The sequence below is a fragment of the Polypterus senegalus genome, chromosome 10 (genome assembly GCF_016835505.1).
Source record: "Polypterus senegalus isolate Bchr_013 chromosome 10, ASM1683550v1, whole genome shotgun sequence".
Taxonomy (NCBI): Eukaryota; Metazoa; Chordata; class Cladistia; order Polypteriformes; family Polypteridae; genus Polypterus; species Polypterus senegalus.
The window spans coordinates 119,709,257-119,732,687 of NC_053163.1; the positions used below are offsets into that span (position 1 = coordinate 119,709,257).

The 23,431-nt window shown below is 41.3% G+C and overlaps 1 protein-coding gene across 1 annotated transcript in view; it reads right to left on the reverse strand.

Annotated features, from left to right (window-relative positions):
- LOC120537501 (tripartite motif-containing protein 16-like) overlaps positions 1 to 23,014 on the reverse strand; it is a 107,492-nt gene extending 84,478 nt beyond the window's left edge. The window contains exon 1 of the mRNA XM_039766481.1: positions 22,780 to 23,014. The gene's annotated coding sequence lies outside the window, so the exon portion shown is untranslated. The remainder of the gene's footprint in view (positions 1 to 22,779) is intronic.
- Positions 23,015 to 23,431: the final 417 nt, after the last annotated feature.

Consider the following 23,431-nt stretch of genomic DNA (forward strand, 5'->3'; position numbering starts at 1 on the left):
GCAAAGGACACTTTTTCATGCTCAGATAATCCAGCCCTGCTCTGAAGGTTGGCCGCTTCATGCATGCATAACTGCGGGTTTTGCATGTACCGGTCTTCCGTTAGGCTAAGCAGAAAAAAGGCAAAACTGAGCTGATTCCCATAATTATAAGAAATAATTAAATGTCTCATTTTCTTTCTAACTATTTAATGATTGAGTAGAGCGGATACCTTGTGAGTGCCGCTAGCGACCCCGCTATGTGACCGAACAATCTGTATGACTAGCATCAGAGACTCATCCACTAACACACTTGCATGACTCTGAAGAAGATTCTCTATATGCTCAAGAAAATAGTCTACATTAATGTTAGAGCCAGTCATCTGTATAAAAATGCCGAAAGGTAAGGAATCAGCACGCAATTCTAACTGTACAACATCTTGCGGGTTTAAAGTACCTGAAAATCTATCCAGAATTCTTTGCAGCATCTCATGAATGCTCTTAAATACCTCCTTGTAAGACTCTAGTTCATAGGTGTCGGCAAAATTTAAGGGGTGTCTTATTTCGGTATGATTAAAAGCCGGTCTGTCAATCTGCTGAAAAATGCTCCGGCCGTCATCACTAGAGACAGCAGAGGACCCAACCATGCCTGTTACACCTGAAGTAGAGGCGGATGAGGGTTTAGATACCACAGAACCACCGGACATAACTGTCGCGATTGAAGAGGTTGAAAGAATTGCTGCAAATGGCTGTGCAATAGGGGCTGAGGAAGCCGTGACTGAAACAGGGGACAAGACTGAAGCAAAGGGAGCAGAAGTGATAGCTACAGGGACTGAAACAGAGGAGACAGGGCCTGAAGATACAGTGACTGGAACAGAGGTTACCGATACAGAAACAGAGGGGGCAGAGGGGCATACTGAAGTAGAGGGAGCAAGCTGGTCAAAGTCAATGGGAGTGGTAACAGGTGAAGGAACTCTCATGGTGGCTATTATATTATTCATTTGGATCATGTTTTGATTTTGCCAATTCATATATTCCAATTCATTAAAATATCGGGATGGTGGAGCAGGCATTTTTGGGGGCCGAATAGAATAGTGGAGTTCCATCCATCCATCCATCCATTCTCTTCCGCTTATCCGAGGTCGGGTCGCGGGGGCAGCAGCTTAAGCAGAGAGGCCTAGACTTCCCTCTCCCCGGCCACTTCTTCCAGCTCTTCCGGGAGAATCCCAAGGCGTTCCCAGGCCAGCCGGGAGACATAGTCCCTCCAGCGTGTCCTGGGTCTTCCCCGGGCCTCCTCCCGGTTGGGCGTGCCGAACACCTCACCAGGGAGGCGTCCAGGAGGCATCCTGATCAGATGCCCGAGCCACCTCATCTGACTCCTCTCGATGCGGAGGAGCAGCGGCTCTACTCTGAGCCCCTCCCGGATGACTGAGCTTCTCACCCTATCTTTAAGGGAAAGCCCAGACACCCTGCGGAGGAAACTCATTTCAGCCGCTTGTATTCGCGATCTCGTTCTTTCGGTCACTACCCATAGCTCATGACCATAGGTGAGGGTAGGAAGGTAGATCGACTGGTAAATTGAGAGCTTTGCCTTACGGCTCAGCTCCTTTTTCACCACGACAGACCGATGCAGAGCCCGCATCACTGCGGATGCCGCACCGATCCGCCTGTCGATCTCACGCTCCATTCTTCCCTCACTCGTGAACAAGACCCCGAGATACTTGAACTCCTCCACTTGGGGCAGGATCTCTCCCCCAACCCTGAGAGGGCACTCCACCCTTTTCCGGCTGAGGACCATGCTCTCGGATTTGGAGGTGCTGATTCTCATCCCAGCCGCTTCACACTCAGCTGCGAACCGATCCAGAGAGCTGAAGATCACGGCCTGATGAAGCAAACAGGACAACATCATCTGCAAAAGCAGTGACCCAATCCTGAGTCCACCAAACCGGACCCCTTCAACACCCTGGCTGCGCCTAGAAATTCTGTCCATAAAAGTTATGAACAGAATCGGTGACAAAGGGCAGCCCTGGCGGAGTCCAACTCTCACTGGAAGCGGGCTCGACTTACTGCCGGCAATGCGGACCAAGCTCTGACACCGGTTGTACAGAGACCGAACAGCTCTTATCAGGGGTCCGTACCCCATACTCCCGAGCACCCCCACAGGATTCCCGAGGGACACGGTCGAATGCCTTTTCCAAGTCCACAAAACACATGTAGACCGGTCGGGCAAACTCCCATGCACCCTCCAGGACTCTGCTAAGGGTGAAGAGCTGGTCCACTGTTCGCGACCAGGACGAAAACCACACTGTTCCTCCTGAATCCGAGGTTGACTATCCGACGGACCCTCCTCTCCAGAACCCCGAATAGACTTTTCCAGGGAGGCTGAGGAGTGTGATCCCTCTATAGTTGGAACACACCCTCCGGTCCCCTTTTTAAAGAGGGGGACCACCACCCCGGTCTGCCAATCCAGAGGCACTGTCCCGATGTCCATGCGATGTTGCAGAGACGTGTCAACCAAGACAGTCCTACAACATCCAGAGCCTTAAGGAACTCGCGTATCTCATCCACCCGGGGCCCTGCCACCAAGGAGTTTTTTGACCACCTCGGTGACTTCAGTCCCAGAGATGGGAGAGCCCACCTCAGAGTCCCCAGGCTCTGCTTCCTCATTGGAAGGCATGTTAGTGGGATTGAGGAGGTCTTGAAGTACTCCTCCCACCGACCCTAACGTCGAAGTGAGGTCAGCAGCGCACCATCCCCACCATATACGGTGTTGACACTGCACTGCTTCCCCCTCCTGAGACGCCGGACGGTGGACCAGAATCTCCTCGAAGCCGTCCGAAAGTCGCTCTCCATGGCCTCTCCAAACTCCTCCCATGCCCGAGTTTTGCCTCAGCAACAACGAAGCCGTTCCGCTTGGCCTGCGGTACCTATCAGCTGCCTCCAGAGACCCACAGGACAAAAAGTCCTATAGGACTCCTTCTTCAGCTTGACGGCATCCCTCACGCCGGTGTCCACCAACGGGTTCGGGATTGCCGCCACGACAGGCACCGACCACCTTGCGGCCACAGCTCCGGTCAGCCGCCTCAACAATAGAGGCACGGAACATGGCCCATTCGGACTCAATGTCCCCACCTCCCTCGGGGCGTGGTTGAAGTTCTGCGGAGGTGGGAGTTGAAGCTACTTCTGACAGGGGACTCTGCCAGCCGTTCCCAGCAGACCCTCACAACACGCTTGGGCCTACCAGGTCTGACCGGCATCTTCCCCCACCATCGAAGCCAACTCACCACCAGGTGGTGATCAGTTGACAGCTCGCCCCTCTCTTCACCCGAAAGTGTCCAAGACATATGGCCGCAAGTCCGGCGACACGACCACAAAGTCGATCATCGACCTGAGGCCTAGGGTGTCCTGGTGCCAAGTGCACATATGAACACCCTTATGCTTGAACATGGTGTTCGTTATGGACAATCCGTGACGAGCACAGAAGTCCAATAACAAAACACCGCCCGGGTTCAGATCGGGGGGGCCATTCCTCCCAATCACGCCCTTCCAGGACTCACTGTCATTGCCCACGTGAGCATTGAAGTCTCCCAGCAAAACGAGGGAATCCCAGAAGGTATGCCCTCTAGCAACCCCTCCAGAGACTCCAAAAAGGGTGGATACTCCAAACTGCCGTTCGCGCATACGCACAAACAACAGTCAGGACCCTTCCCCACCCGGCGGAGGGAGGCCACCCTCTCGCCCACGGGGTAAACCCCAATGCACAGGCTCCAGTGGGGGCAATAAGTATGCCCACACCTGCTCGGCGCCTCTCACCGGGGGCAACTCCAGAGTGGTAGAGAGTCCAGCCCCTCTCAAGGAGATTGGTTCCAGAGTCCAAGCTGTGCGTCGAGGTGAGTCCGACTATATCTAGCCGGAACCTCTCGACCTCGCGCACTAGCTCAGGCTCCTTCCCTTCAGAGAGGTGACATTCCACGTCCCAAGAGCCAGTTTCTGTAGCCGAGGATCAGACCGCCAAGGTCCCGCCCGCCACCACCCAACTCACATTGCACCCAACCTCCTTGGCCCCTCCCATAGGTGGTGAGCCCATGGGGAGGAGGACCCACGTTACCTCTTCGGGCTGTGCCCGGCCGAGCCCCATGGGTGCAGGCCCGGCCACCAGGCGCCGCCATCGAGCCCCACCTCCAGGCCTGGCTCCAGAGGGGGGCCCCGGTGACCAGCGTCCAGGCAAGGGAAAACGTTGTCCACAGTTTTATTTTCATTGGAGGTTTATTGAACCCTCTTTGTCTCATCCCTCACCCAGGACCAGTTTGCCTTGGTGGCCCTACCAGGGGCATAAAGCCCCGGACAACATAGCTCCTAGGATCATTGGGACACGCAAACCCCTCCACCACGATAAGGTGACGGTTCAAGGAGGAGAATAGTGGAGTTCATTCACCATATTTTGTAATAAACCGACATTTTGAGAACCGCTCCCAGCATCCAAGTCCTCACTTGCGCGCCTTTTCCTGCTTTGACCATTGCCACTCATATTGCCTGACATTATTTGGGGAACAAGTTTTCTAAAATAGTGTACAATAAAATAACCTTTTCATGTATATCTGGAGAAAGTGGTAAAAGGTCCGGTAATGCACTTTGAAAAACCAATAGCACTCGGTCGATTTTAGCCTTCAGTTCAGCAGCCTTAGCCCCAGGATCAGTTCTTTCAGGTTTGCCGACTATTTGGGTGAGAAGTCCTGGTGATGATACAAACGGCTGTGAATCCCTGAGTATCTGAGTCAGTAATCCTGCCGACGCTGGCTCTGAAAAAAAAACAAGCAAGACTAAGTTTTCTTTAAAAATAAACATTTGCAGCGCCCTCGCACAATTAGCTCAACTTACCGGGCTGCGTGAAAGAGATGTTCAATAATAGACTGTCCGAAGGCCTCTATGCAGATTCTAAAGGCTGACTGGATCCTTCGGAAGAACAAGTTTTCTGTTAAAAATTATATATTCAACCCCCAGCTCCTTATTTTCCATACACACGATCCTTCAGGTGAAAGTAATCCTTACGAGGCTCTGGGGACTCTTTAGTTTTTTTTTCCCCCCGAGTCAGGATTTTTAGTCTCAAAAAGACAATTGGTGGTAGCTATTAATTCTTCGGTCTCGGATTCTTCTACAATCTATACTAATAAAAGGCAAAGCCCTTACTCACTCACTCACTGACTCACTCACTCACTCACTGACTCATCACTAATTCTCCAACTTCCCGTGTGGGTGGAAGGCTGAAATTTGGCAGGTTCATTCCTTACAGCTTCCTTACAAAAGTTGGGCAGGTTTTATATCGAAATTCTACGCGTAATGGTCATAACTGGAAGGTATTTTTCTCCATTAACTGTAATGGAGATGAGCTTCAACGCCGTGGGGGCGGAGTTTCGTGTGACATCATCACGCCTCCCACGTAATCACGCAGTACATAGAAAACCAGGAAGAGCTCAAAAAAGCGCTCAAGAAAACATGCATTATATAATTGAGAAGGCAGCGAAACAATAAGAAGCGAGCGAGTGACATACACAACCATATTCATGAGTTCTGCTACTTCGGAACCAAAGCACGATGTAAACCTACACTTTAAATTAAGTTCATAGACAGGCTGCGCTGGCGTTTGTAATTTAGTGCCTGCCCATATAAGGCCGTCCGTCAGCGGCAATCCAATAGCAAACTGCCACGGGTAAATATTCACGGGTGAAGGACTGTGCTTATGGAGAGGAAGATGAGATGGTCAGGGTGGTGTTTGACACAAACTCAGCGAAACTGCGAGAGAAAGTTTTAAGTGCCAGGACTAAGGTAACATTAAATACAGCCATGGACATAGCACGAGATGACACCAGCACAGCTGGGAACCTTCGATGCATGTACACCGAGCGGCTCACGTGAACTGACGCAGTGCACAGACAAAAGAAACAGTTCCAAAGAGCTGAACAAAACCGAATTACACAATTGAAAAAGGCAGCAAAAAATATGAACCGTCTGATAAGCATATTCATAAATCCAGCTACTGCGGAAACAAAGCACACGGTGGAAAAAGTCAATGTCCCGCTAAAGGAAGACAGTGTTAAAAAAAAACCCGTGCATGCAGTGTGACAGGTCTCAGATAAAGAAGAAGACGAGCTGTTTATTGATGCAGTAAGAAACGAATCGATGAATGAAACCTGTCATCTTTACAACGATTGACAAACACGGAATGTAACTTGAATACAACACATCCTACAAATACGAACCTGATTGAAAGAAATAATGATAATCAAATCCTTGATGACAGCAACACTCAGTAACACTCACAAAACAAATACTGTATATTGACAGTCATGTTACGTTATTTTTAAAATGTTCCCTTTTCTTTTTCTAGCTTTTTAAACACACTACTTCTCCGCTGCGATACGCGGGTATATATATATGTATATATATATATATCCCAATCTACATACTCGAATAATGGATACTTTATTCACCATCAATGATTGTTTTGGTAAAGCCATACTCAGTGTATTCATTAGATAAACGGTAAAAAAGTAAGAGCGAGGGGAGGATGACTTATTGAGGCATGCAAGCAAAACCACAAAAGCACGCGGGCTCGATGTACGAAAAAATACATCTTTTCAAGTTCTATTTACTCCATATGTGTCAAACTTAAGGACCGCAGGCAACATCTGGCCCGGCGTGTAATTATATCCGGCCCGCGAGATCATTTTATATACTGTATTATTGTTATTAATGGCCCGGGGATATGAAGCACTGGTAACACAATAAACTACAGATCCCATAATGCAGGGCTTCAGCTGCCTTGCCGAACACTTATCGCGTCACCGCCGTCTCTTCAGTCGTTTCCTTACTTTGCGAAGGAAGCAGCTTTTTCAGAGCTTCTGCACTGTTTTATAAACGAACGATATATAAGAAAGTCCTTTTTCCTTGCTTCGCCAACAAGCAGCCTTTTATTTAATCCACGGGTTCTCCGCTGTTTCATTGTTCATTTATTACGATTTTTATAGTTATTGTGTAGGTTTTATTTAATCCACGGGTTCTCTTCTGTGTTCACTGCGGGGTCTTCTTTCGCTTCGAGCTTGCCAAGGAAGCAGCTTCTCACAGCTTCTGCACTGTTTTAAAAACGAACGACATATAAGAAAGTGCTTTTTCCTTGCTTCACCAACGAAGCAACCTTTTTATTTAATTCACGGGTTCTCTTCTATTTTATTGTTTATTTGTTACGATTGTTACAGTTATTGTGTAGGTTTTATTTAATCCACGGGTTCTCTTCTGTGTGTCACTGCGGTGTCTTCTTTCGCCAAGGAAGCAGAAACTTACAACCACCGAAACTTTGTAACGGCACAAGACTTCAGGTCACATCTCTATAAAACAACCTAATTGAAGCAACTATATTTACTGGCAGTGCCTCAGTGACACAGTTTTTATTTCTTGCATCCCCGTTATACCATCTAATCTCCCATTTTAATTCAAACGCGTTCAATTTCCAGTAAGGCTCTGCTTCGCAATGACAATTAATAAGTCTCAGGGACAAACACTACAAAAGGTTGGCATTTATTTGAGGCGGGATTGCTTTTCACATGGCCAACTGTATGTTGCATGCTCGAGAGTGAGCTCAGCACACAGCTTAGTCATATTACAACCAGAGGGCCGAACTGACAACGTGGTATACAGGGAGATCCTTAACAATTAATTTTGACATATTTTCGTTCAGTTTAAAAATGTTTACTTTTTTATTAATAAAAATATTCAGACAGTATTTCACCACTGCGAAGCGCGGGTATTTTGCTAGTTAAGATATAAAGAGCTAAGTTTGTATGTACTTAAAGACGTTTAAAAGTAATCAGCCTGAACATTCTTATAAGTTTGTACATTACTATTTAAAAGTAATCAGCATAAAACGTACATTACCATTAAAAAAGTAATACGTTTGTACATACTTAAAGACATTAAATCTAGGCGGTCTTATAAACAACATTTCGATTTAAAAGTATGGCCAAAAGAAGAATTGACTCACTTTTTAAGCAACCAACCGGCCAGAATCTACAGCCTTCTGAAATAAGAAAAATATTTAATTTATAAACTCTTAGCGTTACGACTAGGTACAGTTTTTTCATTTAAAAATCAGAAAACCTACCTCCGGGTGAGAGGTGGCTTGGAGATTGCTATTCGTCGCTGGAACTATCTGATTTGAAAACGGATTTATAAAAGAATATCATTTCATCAGTTTGAAGAAAGAGACAATCATTAACGGCACATATATCGGTACTCTACACTTACCAACAATCACAAAAGTATTTTTTCCATTGTCTGCCATTGTGGAAGAAAAGCAAAATGGCCTACCTTTGAAAAAGATCGCAGAAAAACTTGGAATGCTGGAAAAGTTAGTGTGTTGTTAGACAGCGTAGCAAAGCGCTTTATGTAGCAGAGGCATGCTCTGTAACGCTTTGGAATGGTGGAGCGAAACACCCTGATGTTTGTGAGAAAGCTCATGGGTGCGGAATTGCTGATGTTCCGCCTCTAAGGGACGGAGCCCTTTGTAGTGGGAAAGTATCCTCATTCGAACGCTCACCGCTGTATGAGTATCATATAGGCAATAGGAAAAAGTGCCCCCGTTATGTTTTACCGAGAGATCATCGTGCTAAAAGCAGACGTTTTATATGTGGAACCGTTTCTTAGATCGCCATGTGTATTTTAAAGTTGATATAAATGGGGGTACATGCAAACCATATGAAACAAGCTCAATTTTGACATTTACACGATTAACGAGGATAAAATACAGTATCGGAAAGAGCCATGTTTGTACTCAGTTAGAGGATCCGTACAGACTTTTTTCAAAACATGGCAGAATTTAATCAGTAATATTTTAAAATAAGCTCATGAAGCACAGAGAATTTATTCATTTAGGTATGTTTACAAGCCTTAAATTTCACGCCGTTAGCCTTGTTCTCTCTTTCAGGGGTGGGGATCGATTTGTCCATAACTCAATTTTTCTTTTTGTAAAAACTTGATTGATTTGTATGGATTGCAATAAAAATAATAAAAAACATAAAGAAAGAAAGATGTGGCTATGTAGGAAAGATAAGTGTATATTTAATTTTTTCATATTAAATTTGAATCTAGCGTCGTAAGTTTATAGCTTACAAATCATATTAACATTAAATATATTTTAATATTTTCATATTTGCATATTTTCATAAATCATATTTTCATGTTTTTGGGCGGGGCTTGAAGTCATCAACCATATTTGGGGCGGAGCTTAAGTTCATCAATTATCCTTGTGATAGTATCTGTCTGTATAACTACTATCAACTAAAAATATTTTTACTTTTTGTTCTTGAATAAATATTCTTGCCATTAAACTTTAACCCTTGTAACTTTTAACTCTAAAACAGAAAGTCTTCCCTCATGAGCCGCCTGCATAAATTTGTCCAGTGATTGGCAACTGGTGACAGAGGGCGGGTGTTCACACAGCATTTGCGGTGACAGAGCAAGCTGAATATGGGCGCATAAAGCTTAATGTTTAGAAAGCGATTTACTGTGCGACAAAAGTTACAGTTCTTCAGGTGCTGCTTGTGACAATATGATAGATTCTGGTTCACGTGTTTGTGAAGCACACCAAGGTGCCAAGTCTGCCAACTGGTGAAAAACTAAACATACTAATGTGTTTTTGTATTTATTCTATATTTATTTATTTATCTTTTTTATTTTGCATTTTATTTTGCATAGCTCGAAATACCTGATATTATAAAAATAATCCAGTGGCAGAATTATGTTTTAAAGTATTTGACCCCCATTCTTCAATTTTTCTGTCTCTCTCAAAACAGAAATATCATATTATCTTTGTTCTTAACATCAGCCATGTCATACATATTGCATACCAAGGCTTTTTCCTGGCTTGCATCCAAAGCTCCAATAGTAGCTCTTTAACCACAATATAATTACTAAATCCATCCATCCAAATAAAAAACTGAAATTAATAGATATAAAAATAAAATAGAAATGTCTTTATGAATTAAAAACCTAAATTAAAACTAAAAATACGCAATGAAGGAAAACTAAAACTAAGCTGAATTTCCAAGTAAGGTCAGAAAAAAAAGAAATAAAAACTAATATAAAAAGGCAAAACTATATTAACCTTGCTGTGCATGTGCTCAGTCCTTCTGAGCAATCTAATTGGTCAGTGTCCCTGAGTTGCTCAGTCAAATGTGATCATGACAGGAAGTGTCAGAGAAGGCAAGCTGACACACGAGGATACCAAAGAAATGTGTAGGAGGAATGCTGAGAGTCTGCATCAAACATGGGAAATAATCACAAGAATACAAAAGGTGTTTTCATACCAGGGGGGTATTTTCTGTACGTCGCTTAAATCATCTGAGATCAGATGCCTCATCTTGGATGAGTTAATGCCGGTGAAGCTCATCCAGGATAAGTCAGTTTTTCAAACGCAGCCATGTAGTAGATTAGTCTAGCTGGATCTCATCATCCGAGATGAATGCACGCGCCAGCGCTGATTGAAAAGGCCATATATATTGAGTCTAGAAAACATGATCAGCAAGTCTTTGATAGGCTGTAACAAAATAACAAAAGAACAGGTGCATTTTTTTTTCACACAAACGGGGCAGGACCTTTTATTTGAAGGATATGAAGAATTTTAAGATTTAATATGCACAAGGAGTAACACAGCAAAAGCAGCCCAAACTAGAAAAGACGGCTCGCAAATAGTGGCCAACAAATTAAACGCTAAGTAGTGTGCATTGTACTTACTGAATGCAGCGTTTCATTTCCTATGTGTCAGATTAATTATTATGTAATATGTCATAATTCCATATCAAACGTGAACACAAGGAGAACATGGGAACAGGTTAAAGTGAAGTACAAGAATATACTTCAAACTGGTAAATATTGGTATATAACTATTTAAAGAATTGTTGACATAATGAATCATATATAATATAAAAAACATTAATTTTAAAGCTAATAAGAAGGCAGACAAGCAAAAAACAAGTGGCGGTCCACGCGATCCATACCTAACCCCTGCGAAGAGTTGGCTCTCCAGCAAAATGCCCATCTCCCTGTTTCTGAGGGCATTTTTTTTGTTGGGTCAGTTGCAGGGAATGTCATATCCGTAGAACTTGTGTCAGACCAACGAGATATTGACGAAGGTCAAATATTTGATGAAGACACTGTGTCTGATTATTCATCAGGAGGAGAGGTAAATTTTCCAAATAATGTTTGATCAAACTCCACTCTGATCAGTCCCATGTGCCCCAATCATATTTGGAAATCCTGGGTAATGAGAATGTTAGGCTGATTGTGAGATTCTTTATGGAACTGTGGGTGTTTTTGCCTGTGTACCTGCAATGGCATGAAACGTTTCTTTTATTGTCTGCACACGCAGGTGTCCAGGAAACACTATGAAAACTCGAAGGAAATATTTCAGAGCCAAACAGACTTTACAAATTGCCTGGCAAACTGCACTTTTAGATAGATTTTCCGCATCGCCTACAGTATATAAAAAAGTGCCACTTGTAAAAAAAACTCAAAGCAATGCATACTGTCTGTGTGGTTGTGACAGCCCGAGTTCGCCTACTTTGACTTTGAATATAAGGTGCTAATAAATCTTTGATGTACAATATTCCCCCTCAGCTAAAGCGGTATCTTTCAAAAAGAATTTCCTCCGGGAGCAATAAAGTATCTTGCCGATCCTTCAAAACCCTCTCTTTATGAAATTCTCTTCTTATAATTTGCGCACCGATATCAATTGGTAGCTCAATCATGAAAGGCAAAGCCATAACTGAATGATTTCTATGCACGGAAACTGATTAAGTGTGTGAACTAAGCCTTGTTGATAGAACAAACCTGCTCCGAGCAGGTTTGAGGATTTGGATCTGCTGCTATGACAACACATCCAGCAAGAGTTTCGAAAAACCGACAGATCCAGGATCATTCCAAATCGTCATAAATTACATCCAGCTAAACGAGTAATCCACGTACAAAAAAATACACCCCAGGTAATGGGGACTAATCTACCATTGGTGGTAATCAAAAAGCAGTAGCAGGCTTTATGGGAACGCGATCAAGAGAGAAGGCACAGGAGAAGTCTAAAGGGAAGTGAAAAAAGGTGTAGGGAAAAGATATCAAATACCAAATATTTTAAAATTTACTCTATTACCTGTCTTTGACAGATAACATAACTATCTACACATACACACACATACATACAGTACATATGTATATATTTATTAATTATATATAATGTATAATACACTATTAACATTTGGTTCAAGAAGTTTGTTTTCTTTTGGATCTGTGTAGAGTTGAGTTTTGAAGAAAGATTAAAAGAGCGGAGCCTTTTCAGTTTAAGCAAAAGAAGATTAAGAGGTGACATGATTTAAAGTGTTTAAAATTATGAAGGGAATTAGTACAGTGGATCAAGACTGTTATTTTAAAATGAGTTCATCAGGAACACTGGGTCACAGATGGAAACTTGTTAAGGGTAAATTTCACACAAACATTAGGAAGTTTTTGTTTACCCAGAGAACCATAGACACAGGGAATAAGCTATCAAGTAGCGTCGTAGGCAAAAATACTTTAGGGACTTTCAAAACTAGACTTGATGCTTTTTTTGTTTTGAAAATGGGCTTTGATTAATAAAAATGTGTCTCTCTGTATACTGTTTGCATATTTCTATGTGTATTGCATGTGGTTGTGGTAGGTGTCTTGGGTTTTTGGTGAATTTTATGTAATGCTTTACATTTTTTGTATTTGTATGTATTCCTATGGGTTATGCTGCTGTGGCACAGCTCCAAGCACCTGGGTTTTTGATAGACTCGTGCCCTGCTCATCATTGCCCCCTACGTTCCTGCTACTTTATGGACAGGGCCCAATCCCTTCCTCCTCAATCTTAGAAGTCCTGTTTGGAAATAACTGGGTTTAGTATTTGAGGTGGAAATGATGGGCTCCCCAAGTATTTAACCTGCATTGAAGGAGGAATTAGATTAAATGAAGACAGGACACTCCTCAAGTACTGGTGGGATACCACCAGACATTTTTCAGCTGTCTGAATTATTATTAAAAAAATATTTGTAGATGATAAACCTTTCTGTAATATGTCTTTCTGCTGTACCCCTCAATTCACTCTGCACTGATAGCACTATTCATAACACATAGCAAAGACACAGTAAAATGTGCAAACTATTGACTACTTTGTTAGTGAGTTCAGATGCAAAACTAGTGGCAAAGTAGCTTTAACTGGTCATTTTTAAGTTTATGTAATCCAGTCAGACAGATATCATTCATTCCTGTCATGCGGCAGACAATAGCCATCATCTTCTGAACTTTTTAAACGTGACTTCAACTTTAGAACATCTAACAGTTCTTTTGTTACGAGATGTGGAATATGTTTTTCCCCACATGCATTGCAATTTAATTTGCAGGTAATGGACTCGATGTGATTTGATGTAGGGACACATTAATATGGTCAAAATGTAAATTCCTCTCCTTCGTTTTCTTAAATTGCTAAAGGTAGCAAACAAGGTTTCCCACAGTCTTGTTTACTGTTTAACATCTCACTTAAGCATTTCACCACAACAGATTGCTCTAATTTTCACCCTTGATTCACCTCATTGAATGTACTCTGTATATGGATGACACGTTGCTCTTTCCTGGAGATGCTTCTAATCCAGTGCTGGTAATGGAAGAGTTTTATTTTCAACTGCTGCTGCTCACTCAATTGCATGCCTTCTACAAACGTCTAATGAAGCTTGTGAGGCTTTTGCTATATTTTTAAACATATAAATAAATATTAGAAATAATAATATATTTCCCCAAAATTAATCCCACATTAATATCCAGCATGCCCTTTTATACAAGTTAAATTCATTCATTGGAATAGGTAAACCTGAGCTATGCAGAATAATTTCTCAGCTGAAACACCACTGCTGCATTCTTGACCCAGTACCAACAAGCAAGTCTCTGATGTCCTTATTGATATTCTACTGGACATCAGATGTGGGGGTCTCCCTGACTGTTTAAAGACTGCAGTTGTTAAACCCCTACTCAAGAAAAATAATCTCAACTCCTCTGTCTTTGGAAATTTTAGACACATTTCTAACCTGCCTTTCTTAAGTAAAATTTTAGAAAAGTTACTTATTAAGCACCTTAATGATTGCTTGAATAAGTGTTATATTCTTTCAGTCAAGTTTTAGAACTAACCATTATACTGAAACTGTGCTGGCTAAAGTAGTAAATGATTTGTGGATGAATGAGGCCGTATATCTGTTCTTGTTCTCTTAGAATTGAGTGCAGCATTTGATACCCTAGACCAGGGCTATTCAATTACAAATTCAGTTGGGCCAGATTGTCAAATGAAGAAGGTTAGCTGGGCCAGTCATTTTAGCGGCAAAGCAGCTCGTAATGACAAATTTTAAAACTAACACAAACAAATTTATTGAAAAACATAAGGTTTATTCATTGTTTCTCTTTTAACTTTAGTCAGTTTGCAGAGCAAAAAGGTGCATACAAAAAGAGCTGAATTAACAGAATCTGAGGTAACCCCTATTTTTTCCCCACTTACAAAAGAAAAAAAACTGACCTATCTGATCACAAAGTGCATAAAACAAAATAGTGCACAGTAGTAGGCTATTAGAAATAACATTGTTTCCTTTTGAAACAAAACAAACAACTTGCACACATTTGACCCAGGAACATCTCAAAGTGCACAGTATTCACAACTATAACAACACTGAGGGAACATATTTTAAATCACCATGTGTGATTAGGCATGCCTCTGTTACGCATCCCACATTATATTGATGTATTGTAGGCTACAGTTACCCTGCTGACTTAGTGGGAGAAGTGACATTTTTGTTTTGAACGAGAGCAGTGACTTTAGGCTCGTAAGTTGTCAATGCAATTCGAAAGCATTGGTGGAGAGTATGGTCAGTCAGGGAGCAACGAGAGTTGCTTTTTATGGAGTTCATGTGTGAAAAACTTGACTCACATGTATATGTTGATCCAAACATACTGAGCATGACGATCGCTACTTTCTTAATGTTAGGGAACTGATGTGCGTTGACATCAGTCCAAAACATTGCAGGCCCGTTAGTGGAAAGCTCCTGTGCCATGGTTACAGACGACTGCATGTCAACAAGTTCGACTGTGAATTTCCCCTCGTCAATGGAAGGGACCAGTTTCTTAGCTCTGGAGGATAAGTCCCCTTCTATTGCAAACAGTGAACGGGTCTCTGACAAAAACGGCCAACTCTGTGAGCAGATAAAGTCCATCCAATCGACCAGCAAAGTTATTTTTCAACATCGCAATGAAATCTGTCATCACATCTGTGATTTGTGCGGGGGATGAGATGCATTTGCGGAGTGTCGGAAAATGCAGCATTCGGCCTGTGCTCAAATCATTTGCGAAAAGGTGCAGTTTAACTTGGAATGCGCGCATCTGTTCCACAAGGTCGATGACAGTTTTGTCTCTGCCTTGTAGTCCCAAATTGAAATCGTTCAGGTGTTTGAATATGTCGCTCAGAAAGCAGGCATCGGCCATGAAGTTGTCGTCCAGTATGCGAATCCAGTGCGTTTCTGCCTTTTTTTGCTTGCTGCCGCTGAGGAAAGTTATGATCTCTTCTCTGAGACCGCAGAAACGCTCCAGTGTTTTGCCTTTGGACAGCCACCTCATGTCATTATGCAAAAGAAGTTCGTGGTGCTCAGCAGCCATTTCTGACAGCAGCATGCGGAATAAGCAGTGTTGGAGGCTTGATGTGGAGTGAATAAAATTAATTATAGCCATTAAACGCTGTCCATTGTCATTTTGAGCGCCCCGCTTAGTTTTGCGCACAACACCGCCTGATGCAAAATGCAGTGTAAGGAGATCAACTGATGTGCAACAGCGGACCAACGTGCTGCCAAACCATTCACTTTCCCTGTCATGGACGGAGCCCCATCTGTCACAAGCATGCACACACGCTTCATATCAAGACCACTGTCTTTAAAAAAGGCGGAAATTTTCCCAAAGACTATATCGCCAGTTGTGTGTCCTAACGGCAGTTGGCCGAGCAGCTCCTCTCGGAAGCATTTGCCATCAAAAAAACGGACATATATGCACAACTGAGCAGTATCAGTTTTGTCTGTGGACTCATCTACTGCTATAGACATAGTATCAGCTTTCATCAGGTCTCCTAACAGCGTTTCATACACATCTGCAGCAAAAATTTCAACCCTACGAATGTTTGAAGTATCTGACAGGGGTACGTTTTTTTATAGCAGATACCACGCTCATTTTAATTTTATCGTCATTTATCACCTCATCCACGACAGCCAGCATACAGTCCTTCACTGTTTCAGAGTCTGTGAATGGCCTTTTCCTTTTTGCCAGTATCCAGGAAACACGAAGGGATGCTGCAGTAGCTCTCTCTTGGGATGTGAATGACCACACCATGGTAGTGTAAGAGCGGGTGCTAAGAATCCACTACTCTCCTTACCAGAATTCGGCGTCGGTTCTTCTTGTCTTGCGGGCGACCTCGGTAGCGTAGCCGACTGAGTCTTCGATGTGTGGAAAGGCACAAAGAGATGGTCACCCCAGTTTTGTGGACTATTTGCCAGTTATATTTATTTCTTTAAGAACACAACTGTGGACATACCGCACTGAGCTACACAAAAACCACTTCTATGTTTTTCTATCTTTATCTCTCTACTCCACCCACCAAATTTCTCCTCCCTTAAACAATCTATCAATTAACTTTATTGAAATTTCCTGATATGAACTCCTGCTTACAGTAGTACTGCTCCGGTTGTAAGATGCAATCAAACTCTGCACTTTTGCAGCCCTCTCGAGATCCCTCTGGAAAATTGGTGCGAAAAGTGTGGTGTTTCTCAACATGATGCCTCCGCACATTGTAATCTTTAAATACTCCAACGCACTCATTACAAATTAAACACATCGGTTTGGCGTTTGGATGTGGCGGTAAAATAAACAAGTATTTGTCAGTCCAGGCAGGGTTAAACTTACGGTTTTCATTGGCAATTTTACATTTCAGTGTTGAGAAAGAAATATTGATAGTAATCTAAGCTACTACCGGCGCGCTCTGCATTGTTTGCGTGTTGCAGGCTATGTAATTTACGTAGGAATGCGCGTTTTTGGCGGGACCATAGACATAATAAATACTTTATATTAATATACTATATATTTATATTAAATTATATTAAATAACAATTTATGAATAATATATATTAATTTATTATCTATGGGCGGAACCACGGGCTGGGCCACTCGGAGGTTGATTCTGGGCCGCATGTGGCCCGCGGGCCGCCAATTGAATAACCCTGCCCTAGACCACAGTATTCTTATAAATCTCCTTTGACAATGGCAGTGTCTTAAATCGGTTTCAGTCTTACTTAACAGGTAGAAAATTCTTTTTTAGCTGTGATGATGACATTTCAGAGACTCATGATATTTTATATGATGTACCGCAAGGATCTATTCTGGGTTCACTGCTCTCTTTGATTTACATGCTTCCATTAGGTCAGATTATCTCAAAGCACAAGGTGAGCTACCACAGCTATGCAGATGACACACAGCTCTATTTATCTGTAGTGTCTGATGACCCTGACACTCTTGGTTCTCTGATTCAATGTCCTAGCAATATTTCTAAATGAATGAGTAGTAACTTTCTTAAACTAAATAAAGAAAAAATAGAAATTTTAGTGATTGGTAAACATGGCTATGGTGAGGGCACTAGAAATAAACTTAATCCTTTAGGTTTAAATATCAAGGCAGAGGTAAAGAATTTAGGTGTTATCCTTGACTCTGAACTAAACCTTTCAATCACACATTAAACAGATTATTAGGACTGTATTTTTTCACTTCAGGAATATAGCAAAAGTTATAGCTTTACAAGATGCTGAAAAAGTAATTGACACTTTTGTTTTCAGTCGACTAGATTTCTGTAATGTGCTCCTAACAGAACTTAATAAACACAAAAATCAGCTGCAAACAGTGCAGAATGCAGTGCTAGAATCTTAACTAGAAAAATTATATTGAGCATATCTCACCAGTTTTAGCATTATTATATTGGTTATCTGTGTCATCAGAATTGACTTTGAAATACTACTAATGGTTTACAAAGCCTTAAATAATTTTGTTCTGTCCTATATTATGGAATGCCTATCCCCTTACACTCCACATCGTAACCTTAGATCTTCAATTGGAGCTCTCCTTTTAATTCAATGAGCCAGGCTTAAAAGAAATGGTGAGGCGGCCTTTTGCTTTTATGCACCCAAAGTCTGGAATACTTTACCAACAGAAATTCAAGAAGCTAGTAATATGGAAAATTTTAAGAAACTGCAAAAAAACCAATATTTTAATATGGCTTTTTCACAGCTACATTTCAGTTGTATTTACAGCATAATATATTACAAGGTTATAGAATTATCATATTTTTTAGGGATCCAAAATCTGTACTAATCCCCACTATTCTATGCTGTCTTTTCCGGTTCTTATGTGGTGGTGATCTGCATCATTACCACCTGATCAGGGCACTATGTAGTCCCCCAAGATGAAGGAATAAAGGTGGGTGTCTCAGCTGTCCACAAGACCAACATCATCAATTTCTATCCTGTGGAGCCTGAAAACATTGATTTATAAACATTTATGCTAGGTAGAATGCCCAGTGGGGGCCTGGGTGGTCTTTTGATCTTGGAACCCCAGCAGATTTTGTTTTCTTCTACAGACTAAATGGAGTTTTTGTTTGTTTGTTTTTTTTTCTGTCATCCCAGCCATTTGACCTTACCTTGTGTTGTTGTTACATATTCTTTAATAGTATTGCTTTATCTTAATTGTTTTTCTTTTCTTGTAACTTTTCTTTGTCATCTTGTAAAGCCCTTTGAGCTACATTGTTGTTCCAACCCCACCCCCATGTACTTAGTCTATTTAATTCTTTTGAAAAGGAAGCTTGTTGGGATACACAATTAATTGGTTGAAATCTCCACAAGTCACCATTGTTTTCCTTCATTTATTGTTTTGGCTAAATCAGTTAAATACCTGGAAATATACAAATATTTCAAGGCACTGTAACCAGCTATAAGTAAAATGAACACAGTCCTCTGTTACAATTTCATTAACACAACTCTCCCTTTTTCTCCCACTATTAAGCAATGGCCAATTGTTAAATCCTTGCTTTGTGGGTTTTTTATGGAATAACAAAAGACCGTTTGTTAAGCTTTAAGCCTTGTTTCCAAATAGATCAGAAAGTGGGATGTCTTTGTTGGATTTGGAACTTTATCACTTGGCATTTGCTTTACACTTGATATGGACATGGCTGGCCTCCCAACCTAATTCACCGGCATGTTTTAATACTGCTCAGTTCTTCCTTTTATGGCGATAAAATTTAAATAGAGTGCTGACAGATTGGGTCCCATAGTTTCATATGATTTAGGAATATGGCATAAAGTTTAGAGGTATCTGGGCTACTGCTCATAATGGCACTCACATACTCTATCAAGATCTTTAATAATATAGCTTTTTGCATTGCAGTTATTGTGACACTTGGTGGTATTTTTAATAGCTTTTGTTAGTAGGTCTTTTATTGATGTAGTAGTTTTCCTCAGTCTTCTCCACTTCCTTCTCACCCTCTTTCGTTCTATAGCTCTCTATCCTCTTCCTCAAAATCTGTAGAATTCAAACCCTGCCTATTCAGATAGTGAGACAATGCAACTTTTCTTTGGCATCCCCAATCTCTTCAAAAAAAATCTTCCTCAAAAATTTCAATCACTTGTTTATCCAATTTAAGTTTGTACACTGTTTATATTTCCCCCTTGTACACATTACTTCATGGGTTTGGCTAAGCACATTTTTACATATGTTTTGTGAATGTCCTCTGGTATTTTTTTTAGGTCCTTGATCTCTATCTCCATCTCCTTAACCTCAAATATTTCTTTTGTTGGACCTCTCTACTCTTTCTCACACTGTATTGCTGGACTGAAAATATGGCAATTGAAACGGCAAAAATGAATTGATCAAGAGATGTAATAGTAAATAAGATTTAGGCCAAAACTCAAAACCAGGAGATCAATAAATTGACTTTTCAAAACCAAATCAGTACATTAGAATCAAATTCACAATATACCAGACAATAACACAAAGCTGAGCTGTGAAGGTTTTATCCACAATCTTAGATGAAGCTTTGAATGAGCTTTTGGCTTGTAAAGCATTGCATGTGTGATGTCACAGCACATGACCTTTGAGAACACTCTCCCTGTATCTGGCTGGATGATGGAGTCACAAAATGGCAGCAACCTTGAAAAGCAAAATTGCACTGCAAAATAAACAAACCATCCATCCATCCCGCTGAATCCGAACACAGGGTCACGGGGGTCTGCTGGAGCCAGTCCCAGCCAACACAGGGCACAAGGCAGGAACCAATCCTGGGCAGGGTGCCAACCCACCGCAGGACACACACAAACAAACACACCCACTAGGGCCAATTTAGAATCGCCAGTCCACCTAACCGGCATGTCTTTGGACTGTGGGAGGAAACCGGAGCACCCGGAGGAAACTCACGCAGACATGGGGAGAACATACAAACTCCACGCAGGGAGGACTCGGGAAGCGAACCGAGGCAGCAGCACTACCACTGCGCCACCATGCCGCCCTAAACAAACCATAATGTTAATAAATATTAACACTATTCAAAACCATAATATGCATACAATAATAATAAATTCTGACTCTGTATGATTCAAAACCACTAAATCGTTTACCCAGAACTTGGAGAAAAGCTTATCAGCAACAAAAAAGGTCCACCATGCTGGAATACTCACTTCCAGCCAGGGATGTTATTCTGTCTGAGTATGATCATTGCTAAAATAGTCCTCTTAGGAGTCTCTCTGCTTCTCATGATAGAAATCCTCTTTTGTCAATCTTGCTCTTCTTGAATTCCCAACCAGTAGGATTAATGGGTTTCAGACCACAACATGCAGCTACTCCAATGCCAGATGGCTCATGGTCACCATCATTGTCTTACCTGCTTAATACAATACAATATTATCACAGTGTCCTTCAGATATTGTTTAATTTAGTAATTACTGTTTTCATAAGGAAACACATTAGGATGTAGAGAAGAGAAGTAAATTTCTAACACTAATATGTATTTTGAAACAAAGAAACTATATTCAACAACCACTGCAATTATTTCTAAAACAGATATTTTTGTATATCATAATAGAAATATGTGGTTCATAAAGGTGAAAAACACAACAAATTACAATGTATGTCTCTTCTTAATTAGTTCATGCTTGATTTTAGTGCCACAGAATCATCAATCCAGCAAACTTAATGACTATAGACCTATATTATTAATATGTGAAATTATGGAGGTTCTGAAAAGGCTTGCACTCAATCAACTCAGTGTCCTTGCATTTTGTCTGTCACACACACAATAGCTGGCATAATGTTTTTCTTACAAATAACTATATATAGTAAGTAGGGACGACAGCTATGTATTAACATGCAAGCCTACTGCATTTGGTGAAACTACAGAGTTGTATGTCAGAGTTGGTGATCAGTAGTAAGCAACATAAGAGACTGCCTTGGCTTCCTTTCTGATCATTCTATGCATGTCAGACTTCAGCTACAATTCCGAGACATAACCACTGCAAAAGTACCCAAATCTGGAGTGCAAAATTGGTGATTAATCAGAACCTTGGTGAATGACTTTGTCAAGTGGTAGAAATTAATCACTTTTATCAATACCAAAGAGATGGTGGTGAACTTCAGAAATAGAAAGGTTGTGCAGACTCTAGCCTCCAACCAGGTAGAAGAAAATTCGGCATTCCAGATATTCAAGGATTTGTATCGGAAAGGTCAACTCTGTTCTGCGCTCTATCCCAGACTCTCAGTGTGACATGAGCAATGTGTCACACCTCTTGCCTGAACCACTGAAACACCTTCAACTTGAGGACAATTCCACCAAGGTGTTCCAAGTTTAAGTTTGTGGATATACTGTATTTATTCATCTATTATTTATTTTACGTTTTAAAATTTAACCATACTCAGTATAATTTTTATTGTGTAATGAAGACAGAGAAAGTGTGAAAAGGGTTGGGGTTCCAGTTGGGAAATCCTGGAGAAAATATTTTGTTAAATTTATGAGCTGCTTAATGGATCTTGTAGAGAGTGCAACGTGTGACTAGTGTTCATGTGACAGATGCCTAGGTCACAATTATACGTAATCTAACCTAAACATAGTTAAAATATAAGACCACACCACTCAGTTTTATTAAGAGTCTGGGAACTCTTATTTTAAAAGGCTAAAATGTTTAATAATATCTTAACAATAAAAACATTTAGAATTTAAAGATAACAACACACAAGTTTTTTAAATTGGGCAATGAGTAAACACACAATGAAAGACACAGCAGCAATTTCAAGAAAAAAAACAGTAATTTGTATTATATCAGACAACCCACCAAGATGATAAAAGTAGATAAGAATCTAAAAATATAAGAAGTGAAAACCTTTAAAAAGGGTGCACAGTCTTTAGTCTTTTAAAACATAACAGTGTAGGATACAACTTATAGTGGAGCAAAGTCCAAGTTGCATGCTGTGTTACCACAATAATTAGTCTTCAATCTGCTCTACTAAGACACTGTATTCACCGAACGCTTGCTTCTCAAAAAAAGTTGAGCTAACTTAAAATCCCAATCAGTGTTCCTCCCTCGTGGAGTGAGCTTTCTCTTTCACTTCTGAGTACCTCACATTGCTGCGATGATCTAGACATACCTCACTTCTTGTTCACTGGGTTTGCTCAGTCCTCTTGTGAGTCTTCCCTCTCTTGTTGAACCAACAACCAGTGTCTCTCTAGTGAAATTATATCTTCTTCTTCCATAGGGGTAGCTGATATCATCCATGTTTCCCATGTTTTGTCAGCCTGTGAGTCCCCATGCTCTGTCTCTAATATTGACAGCATTCTCTATAGACCATCTCTCTCTACTCCATCTGCTCTCTCGCAGCATCCTCTGGCCTCACTGCTTGCATGCTGTCTCTCTTCACACAATCCAAACACCACCCACTGCTCAAAAGTATAAAACTGCTTCAGTCTCTGCCTAGATGAACATGAGGAAAGAATAAAAAATGGAACAAACCAATTTCCTTTGCTTAACAATAGTGTAAACACATTTTCATTGGTTAAACAACATTATCGTTGCCAAATTTCAAGAAGTTCATGTACCGTTGTATGCTGATCAGAAACCAATGTCCCAGAACATGTTTTCAAACTAAGTAAATACAAACATTTTCTAAGGAAGCAGACATTTCTGTTATCACAATATTGTTTGTTGATGAGATAACATCAAAGCAGTTTGATCTTCAAAGCAAGTAACTCTTTTACACGACAGGTAAATTTCTATGTCCTGTAGACAGGCATCAACAATAA